Here is a 7,423-nt window from a genome sequence, read left to right on the forward strand (position 1 = left end):
GCAATATCGTCGTATAATTTGTTAGCAAAAGTCAACTGAAGCTACTGCAAGGCTAGTTACAAGTATAACACTATATTTCTCAATATATTAGAACGTGAATTACTGAGGTATTTGTAGCTTCATTCTTCGCTTCCAGACGTGGTGGTCGGGTGGTGATCCCCAACGCCACATTCGTCACCACTACCGTACCGTAGCAGTTTTCGCACCATTTTCTAGGTATATCCAAAGGGATAAGGCGTGAAATAAAAAAATACCTTGACACGAAAATTAATTTAGGACCTGATTCTAAAATTGAAAAAGGGGTAAAGTTTTTATCAAGAAGATTAGCAGCACATTTTAACTAATTTGCTCATAAATTTCTTAAACCCAGCCTAAGATTTATAGTAAGAATGTCTGCGAAGCTACTAATTTTGTATTTCCACGATGAAATGTATAGAGCTACCGTTCATGAAATGTACGGAATGTATGTAATAAAATGTATGTAATAATATTTTTTACGAAGTAAACTTAACGTCAATAGTAATATTGAAATTTTATTATTATTATATGTTTCTACCGTTGTCTTCTTTACAGTTAAAATTTACCTACACCAAGTGACCCTTAGAACCTTTAAAATTGGGCTGGAGAGAAGTTCTGAATATAATTATGAATGTAGCGATGCCGAACATTCCTTTACGTTTTCGTATATAATGAAACTTCCTTTAGGAGAATATTTTTTGTTTTTAGTTGTGGCTCATTAAAATTATATAAATACTAGTGGGCCCGGACGCGGCTACGCCCGCGAAAATATAAGCCTAAATCATTAAAATAAGTTAAAAAATAATAATAAGCGGAGATTTATTATTAGAAAAAATATCTGAGTAACCGAAATGAACAAACAAAAGAAGTAAAAGTAACTAAAGGAAATTCTTAATATTAGGAAAAAAAAAAGTTTGCTGTGCGCGCGTACTAAACATTTTTCTATATTAAATAATTATTAATTTTTGCGAACAATATTAAATAAAATCTCAAATGATTAAAATTACGATATTTTAAGTTAAATTAATTATAAGCAGCAAATAATTACATAAAAAATAATAGTAATTCGAAAATCTATAAAAATTTACAAAATCATCAGTCATCTGCCCGTTCGCGTCGGTCATACTCATACTATACCACTCGTAGGCTAGGTCATTTGGAATCAGTGACATCTTAATTATTTATTAGAATGTTATACAGTAAACTATAATTTCCATCTAGATGAAATGCTAAAAGTGACTATTATATTTATTTTCATAAGGATGAATATCAAATTATAGAAATCATCTAATTTTTGTTAATGTATACAAATCTATATCAGCGCGCGCCATGTAAGCAAACTCATTTTGGGTGACGTTTTCTTAAAACAGCAAACTTTGCAAGCCGTTGCTTAGCAACGCGTAGCGACGATTGTTATTAACATGGCGGAATAAATTTCTTGTCAAATTAAGTATTTTAATATATTGTTATATATCGAAAATATTACAAATATGAGAAAAAAAAGTATCCTATGTTCATCCCGGGACCCTCATGTATCTCTATATGAGTATTTTATCACAATTAAATTAGCGGTTTGGCCCTGATTGCGTAAAAGACAGACAGGCAGACAGACAGACAGACAGACAGACAGACAGACAGAGTTACTTTCGAATTTATAATATAGGTATAGATATATATATATATCTATAATAGACGCCATCACATGCATGTGGGACAGTATCTGACTGTCTGGTTGTGAATTCGAGCCTCAATTGAGGGATATTCAACATTTAAAATCAATCAATCAATGAGGCCACTCGTGGCGCAGGGGCTCAAAGTGTGACTGTTAACGCGATTGGTTATGGGTTCGATCACCACTAGAGGAGACAAATATTTATTTAAATTCATATATCCATTTCTTCGCTCTGGTGTCGAGAAAGTTAAGTTAAGTTTCGTCACTACAAGCACTACGGCTTCCAGAATTCGGCGGTAAATGGGGGACGGAGTGTCTTAACACTAGGTTACAATGAGACACTGATTTAAAAAAATATTTTTTTAATTAAAAAGCAATAAAAAAAACAAAAATCTAAATAAGTAACATTTTTTGAACCATCTGTTGCCGTTCTTTGCTTGGAGAATTGCACTTGTGTCCGTTACAATTCAAAATTCAATTTCTTTCTAAATAGTTTAACATAACTCTACTATAAATTGTGTTATTATACACCCTTAATAACACCGGTGCATGTGCAAGGCGTCATAATTTATTACAACGATATATCAAGACCGCAGCAGTCATTAGTCTAACTGAGGGTGGCCGCAAGGTGCAATTAAGACCTAAGGGAAGCCAGGATCCCGACAAGCATAACATGGATAGCTACCCCAACATATTGCGTAATAAAAGCAAAATATTTTAAACTTGAAATATATATTTCATTCAGAAATTAAATATAATATTGATTTTAAAATAAATAAATTTTTAACAAAAAGAAAAACCGATTTCTAACAACGAACTAAAAAGTGAAAAATAATTTGACAAAGATTTTATAATTTTGATCAGTGTCAAGCTAATGTTACATTAAAAATTACATACAAAAATTATCAAAATCGGTTCACCCAGTCAAAAGTTATGGTAACAAACATAAAAAAAAAATACAGTCGAATTGATAACCTCTTTTTCTTACAGAAGTCGGTTAAAAACAAATAAAAGAAACGTAACAAACATTTTCATTTATTGATCCACCATGACAATTTAACTCTTAAGACATACTAAGCTAGTCAATTTCGGAAAATGGTATTATCGAGATGTATTCAGAGATAAATTCGCACTTGGATGCGAGTGATGTAATCCTCAATATATCTAAGGATTTCCAGCATGGATCATCTTATACGTTCATTTTGTAAAAGTAAAATAAAACTGGCAATGTGGTACCAATACGGGCGGCGTCGTGTCGAGCGTGCTCTTTTCAATTTGAAATAAACTTAAATTGAATCGTTCTATTTGGTGTTAGCGAAAATTTCTAAGATGTGAAAGTTATATACAGATGAAAATTATTTATCTTCGTGAAAAACAAGGAAAAGTGTATAATTGATTGTATTTAAAGACGCCATCTTGTCGTACTTTACTATGTTTAGTATTGTTTAAATTTTATCATTGTCTCTGAATAGACAGATGTTAGAGAATTGAGTAACTTATTACATTTTTTTTGCCGAGTAATTGTTTGTACCTTATATTATTACAAACGAATATATAAAATTGTCAACATTCATATCTAGAAAGTATAACAGCCAAATATTTATCGCCCTTTACTCTTTGAACTTTAGCATAAAAAGATAAAATACTATAAACTTATAAATTTTATAATTATATTTTACTAGCGGACGCGCGCAGCTTCGCTTACTTATTAAGGGGTGAATTCTAAGAAACCACAAAATATGTGTTCAATGAAATATTTTTAAGAGCCCAAATTTCAAATTTTATAAAAATCGGTGGCGATATAAAGATTTTTCCATGCAAACTTTTAACCCCTTATTTGCACCCTTAGGGGAAGAATTCTAGAAAACTATGAAACACGTATTCAATTAAATACTTTTAAAAATCTAAATTTAAAATTTTATAAATATCGGTGCTGATTTAATTTTTTTTTCCATACAAACTTTCAACCCCTATTTCACCTCTTTAGGGTTAAAAGTTTTCAAAATCCCTTCTTAGTGGGTGTCCAGATTACGAAAGCAAACATCTGTCCAAATTTCACGTTTCTACGTACAGCGGTTACGGCTGTGCGCGCGTCTTACCTCAGTCAGTGAGGACAAGTCCTTTTATATATATAGATTATAATTGTAGCTTCACGTATTAAGACACTCTGTTCCCCATTTTCCGCTGAATTCTAGAGACATTGCGTATTGAGTAGCGGAATTCAACGCCGCGCTTTGCCTCTACACCACGATTGACCTCTTTAATACAATTTATGTATACACTAGTACCAAGGAATTTTATCTTTAGGTTCGTTTTAAGAAAACGGAAACCTTTATTTATGAAGAAAATGAATACTTGTACATTAGCAAACTCTTGCAACGCTAAAGAAAAACAATGTGAAGCAGTTATATGAAATGTAGGAGAACGACACGAGACGTTACATTAATGTTCTTACCGCATACACATCGACCTATTTTACCAGGTTTATATATTTTTAAAAGGTTCTTACAGTTTATGTTTTAGAAGGTTAACAGTAAATCCCCGCGACACATCATTAATCTTACTTAGATAAGGAACGTTTCACCATTTGTTTAGTTTTATTATTATTTGATTTGATAAAGATTCTAGAAAAATGAAGAGAATATAAAATGAAGAAAATGCGAGAATTTAAAAGCGTGTCGATGTTATATACCGAACATGGGATTACTCTAAAAACACTGTAGAGTGAAGAGCTTAGTGCTTGAACACTAGGAACTCTCTGCAACATGTGATAGATGTGTAAAGATAAAAAATACATCGTTTTGAAAGTATTTATATTTATTTTTATCCTAAATCTTTTTTTGTAGAATACAACCTTTTCAATATAAAGTTTGAAAGACATTTCTATCCACAATTTTCGCATTTGGTTAAATAGTAAACTGCGCAGAAGATTAGTAACGTATGTTTAATAACTTATTAAAGTAAGCACACTAAAGCAGTTGCACATAAAATTAAATATCTTATATACGAGGCCAGACGTGGCGAGGGGCATACACCACTCAACACGCAATGCCAGAATTCGGTGGGAAGTGAAGAGCGGAAGTGTCCTAACACTAGGCTCCCTATCCTCTCCTGCTATATGGAATACAGCGTGAAGCTGAAGGCTCATGCTATACGACTCTATATACTCGCATATAATCTGTAATACTGACTGGATAGTAAATAGCACAGATGTTGTTGAACATTGTTCATGAATATATGCAACAGAATCTATTTGTTTCAACCAAAATCCAATACCTACAAATACTGTCAATACAAAAACATTGTCGGGTGGAAATTAGTTTTGATCGCAAGGGACTCGGATACAAACATTTCTGTTTTGTGTTTTGGAGAAATGGTCGCTCTGTCTTTTATACAAATAATACAAAACAATACCAATGCTAATATTTGTATAGATTTCATATTTGTTCAATATTATAATTATATCTTTCCTATATGTAGGAGGCCATAGTGGAGCAGTAGCACAAGTATGTGACTGTTACGGTTGTTAGTTCGATTCTCATTCGGTGATATGATTTATTAATATTTTAATTTCTTCTTTCTTCGCTCTGGTAACAAGGCAAAACGCGACGTTGAGTTCCGCCACTCAACACGCAATGCTTCGAAAATGCTGAAAATTAGGATCAGAATATTTTAACACTAGGTTCTAACGGGATACGTGCGGGGTGCATGTGGATGAAAAAAATTCCATCCTATATTGGGCCTCTTTAAGATGTATGGGATATAAATATTATATATCCATAATCATCATGTGTGATCCATAGCCAAATAACAGTTCATAGATTACTACTGAAACTATTACTACTACTAGACTATTTAAAAAAATATCTTAGTTTCTATTTCGAAACGCCATAAATGAAGACCTGAACTGAACTGAACTGAACTCTCTTTTCTTTATTTCTATAATGTCACCATGTAAGACGGCAACAAAAATTACATCAGGTATATTATTCTGTTCTTAGAAACTTCTTCGCCATTCATGTCAAAACCATATTCAGAGCATATAATAATTTTTAAAAGGTCAAAGCTTTTCATTAAACATCATACAGATATGTACAATGGACATTGTAAATAAACATATATTTTTCTTATACTTCACTCTGTATTCCGCATGTAGTTGGGAGCCTAGTGATAAGACACTCCGCTATATACTACTTATAGATATATATCTTCATACATAAGAAGGAATTTTAAATAGTCACTTTTAACACTCAACGAAGTTTTTAATGACGGCAAAAGCTACTAACGCTTCGTTGATTTTTTCTCAGCATCGCTCACGAGGGGCCGATTTTTACATATCATTAAACACCGCTGACATTCACGGCGTTGACTTAATAGGATACACATATATAAATAAATAAATAACAGTACAAGCACATTTGCAAGAAAATATTTTTTTTTATTAAAAATATTATTTATATAGCATTAACAATTTACGAATTTACCAGACCATTCGTGTGTGCGCATGTGTGTGTCTGTAAAAGCTATAGATAGTGGGTTCGATTCTCACTCAAGGAATTGAAATATTTAATACTTAATTTATTTAGCTGTGGTGTAGAGGCAAACGTCTCCAGAATTCGTTGGAAAGTGTATACCGGAGTATTTTAGCACTAGGCTTCCTCTGCCTAACCGGTTACAAGCGAAATTTTATTCATCTAAAACAAAATAAAATTAAAAAGCTTTAAGAAATATTCTTAATATTTACCCAACATTGTTTTTGAACATTTTCATACGATTTTTACGTAAAATATACTCCGATATGTTAAAAAATCTATTAAAATCAATATTTAAAAACTATTAGATAGGATTCTAAGTTAGAAAGCTGAGTTCTCAATTAGTTCTATTATAAACTCATCGACTATGTGTACCACCCGTCAATTAAGCTGGAAACTACGACGGGGCAATTCCGACCCAAGTAAGTTAGTGAGTAAGTTTCTGAAATGTTGTAATGTATTTAAACGCCTGTAAGCTTAAAATTACAACTTTGTTAATTTCCCAAAACACTAAATTACCTGAGTTTTAAATTTTAAAATATAGAGACGATAACTGTAGATAGTCGCTGTTGGGACTCGCTGGTCTAGTTTAAATTTTTCACAAGGGAATACTCTTATTTAAAACTACTAACAGTTATTCACGGAAAAGTAGACGGCGATAAGCGTTGTTTCAAACTGTTTAAAATATAGTTGAAACTTAAATTTTATTTTCATGTATTTAAACTTTCTTTTCTTTTTCTTTAAGCAAAGGGCAAAAAGTCAGGAATGACAACGTTCTCGTTTCACTTTGGCCGACGGAATGCCAATATTTTAATGCAAAACGAAATTATATTACATATTAACCACTTTAAGCCGTATCCTTCACATAGCAGGGTATGCAGAGGAAACCTGGGAACCTAGTGTTAAGAAATTCCGTTCCCATTAAAACTTTTCCTTTTTTTACTTTTCATTTCTGAAATTATTGTGTTTTGAGTAGCGGGACTCAATGGTTTTTAAATTTTAATTCAGATTAAACTAAAATATTATTTTATTAGTAAGAATCGAACCCACACATGCCGCACCTACGCCACAACTGGCCTCAGATTATCATAAGTAATATCAATTCATAATCACCATTAATACAAATCATTTCTAGAATTTAATATTGAAGTAAATTAATAAGAACTAAGTCAAAGTATAATTTTTCCATTCATGAGATATA

The sequence above is a fragment of the Heliconius melpomene genome, chromosome 17 (assembly GCF_056956725.1).
Source record: "Heliconius melpomene rosina isolate 202511_hmr_F chromosome 17, ASM5695672v1, whole genome shotgun sequence".
Lineage (NCBI taxonomy): Eukaryota > Metazoa > Arthropoda > Insecta > Lepidoptera > Nymphalidae > Heliconius > Heliconius melpomene.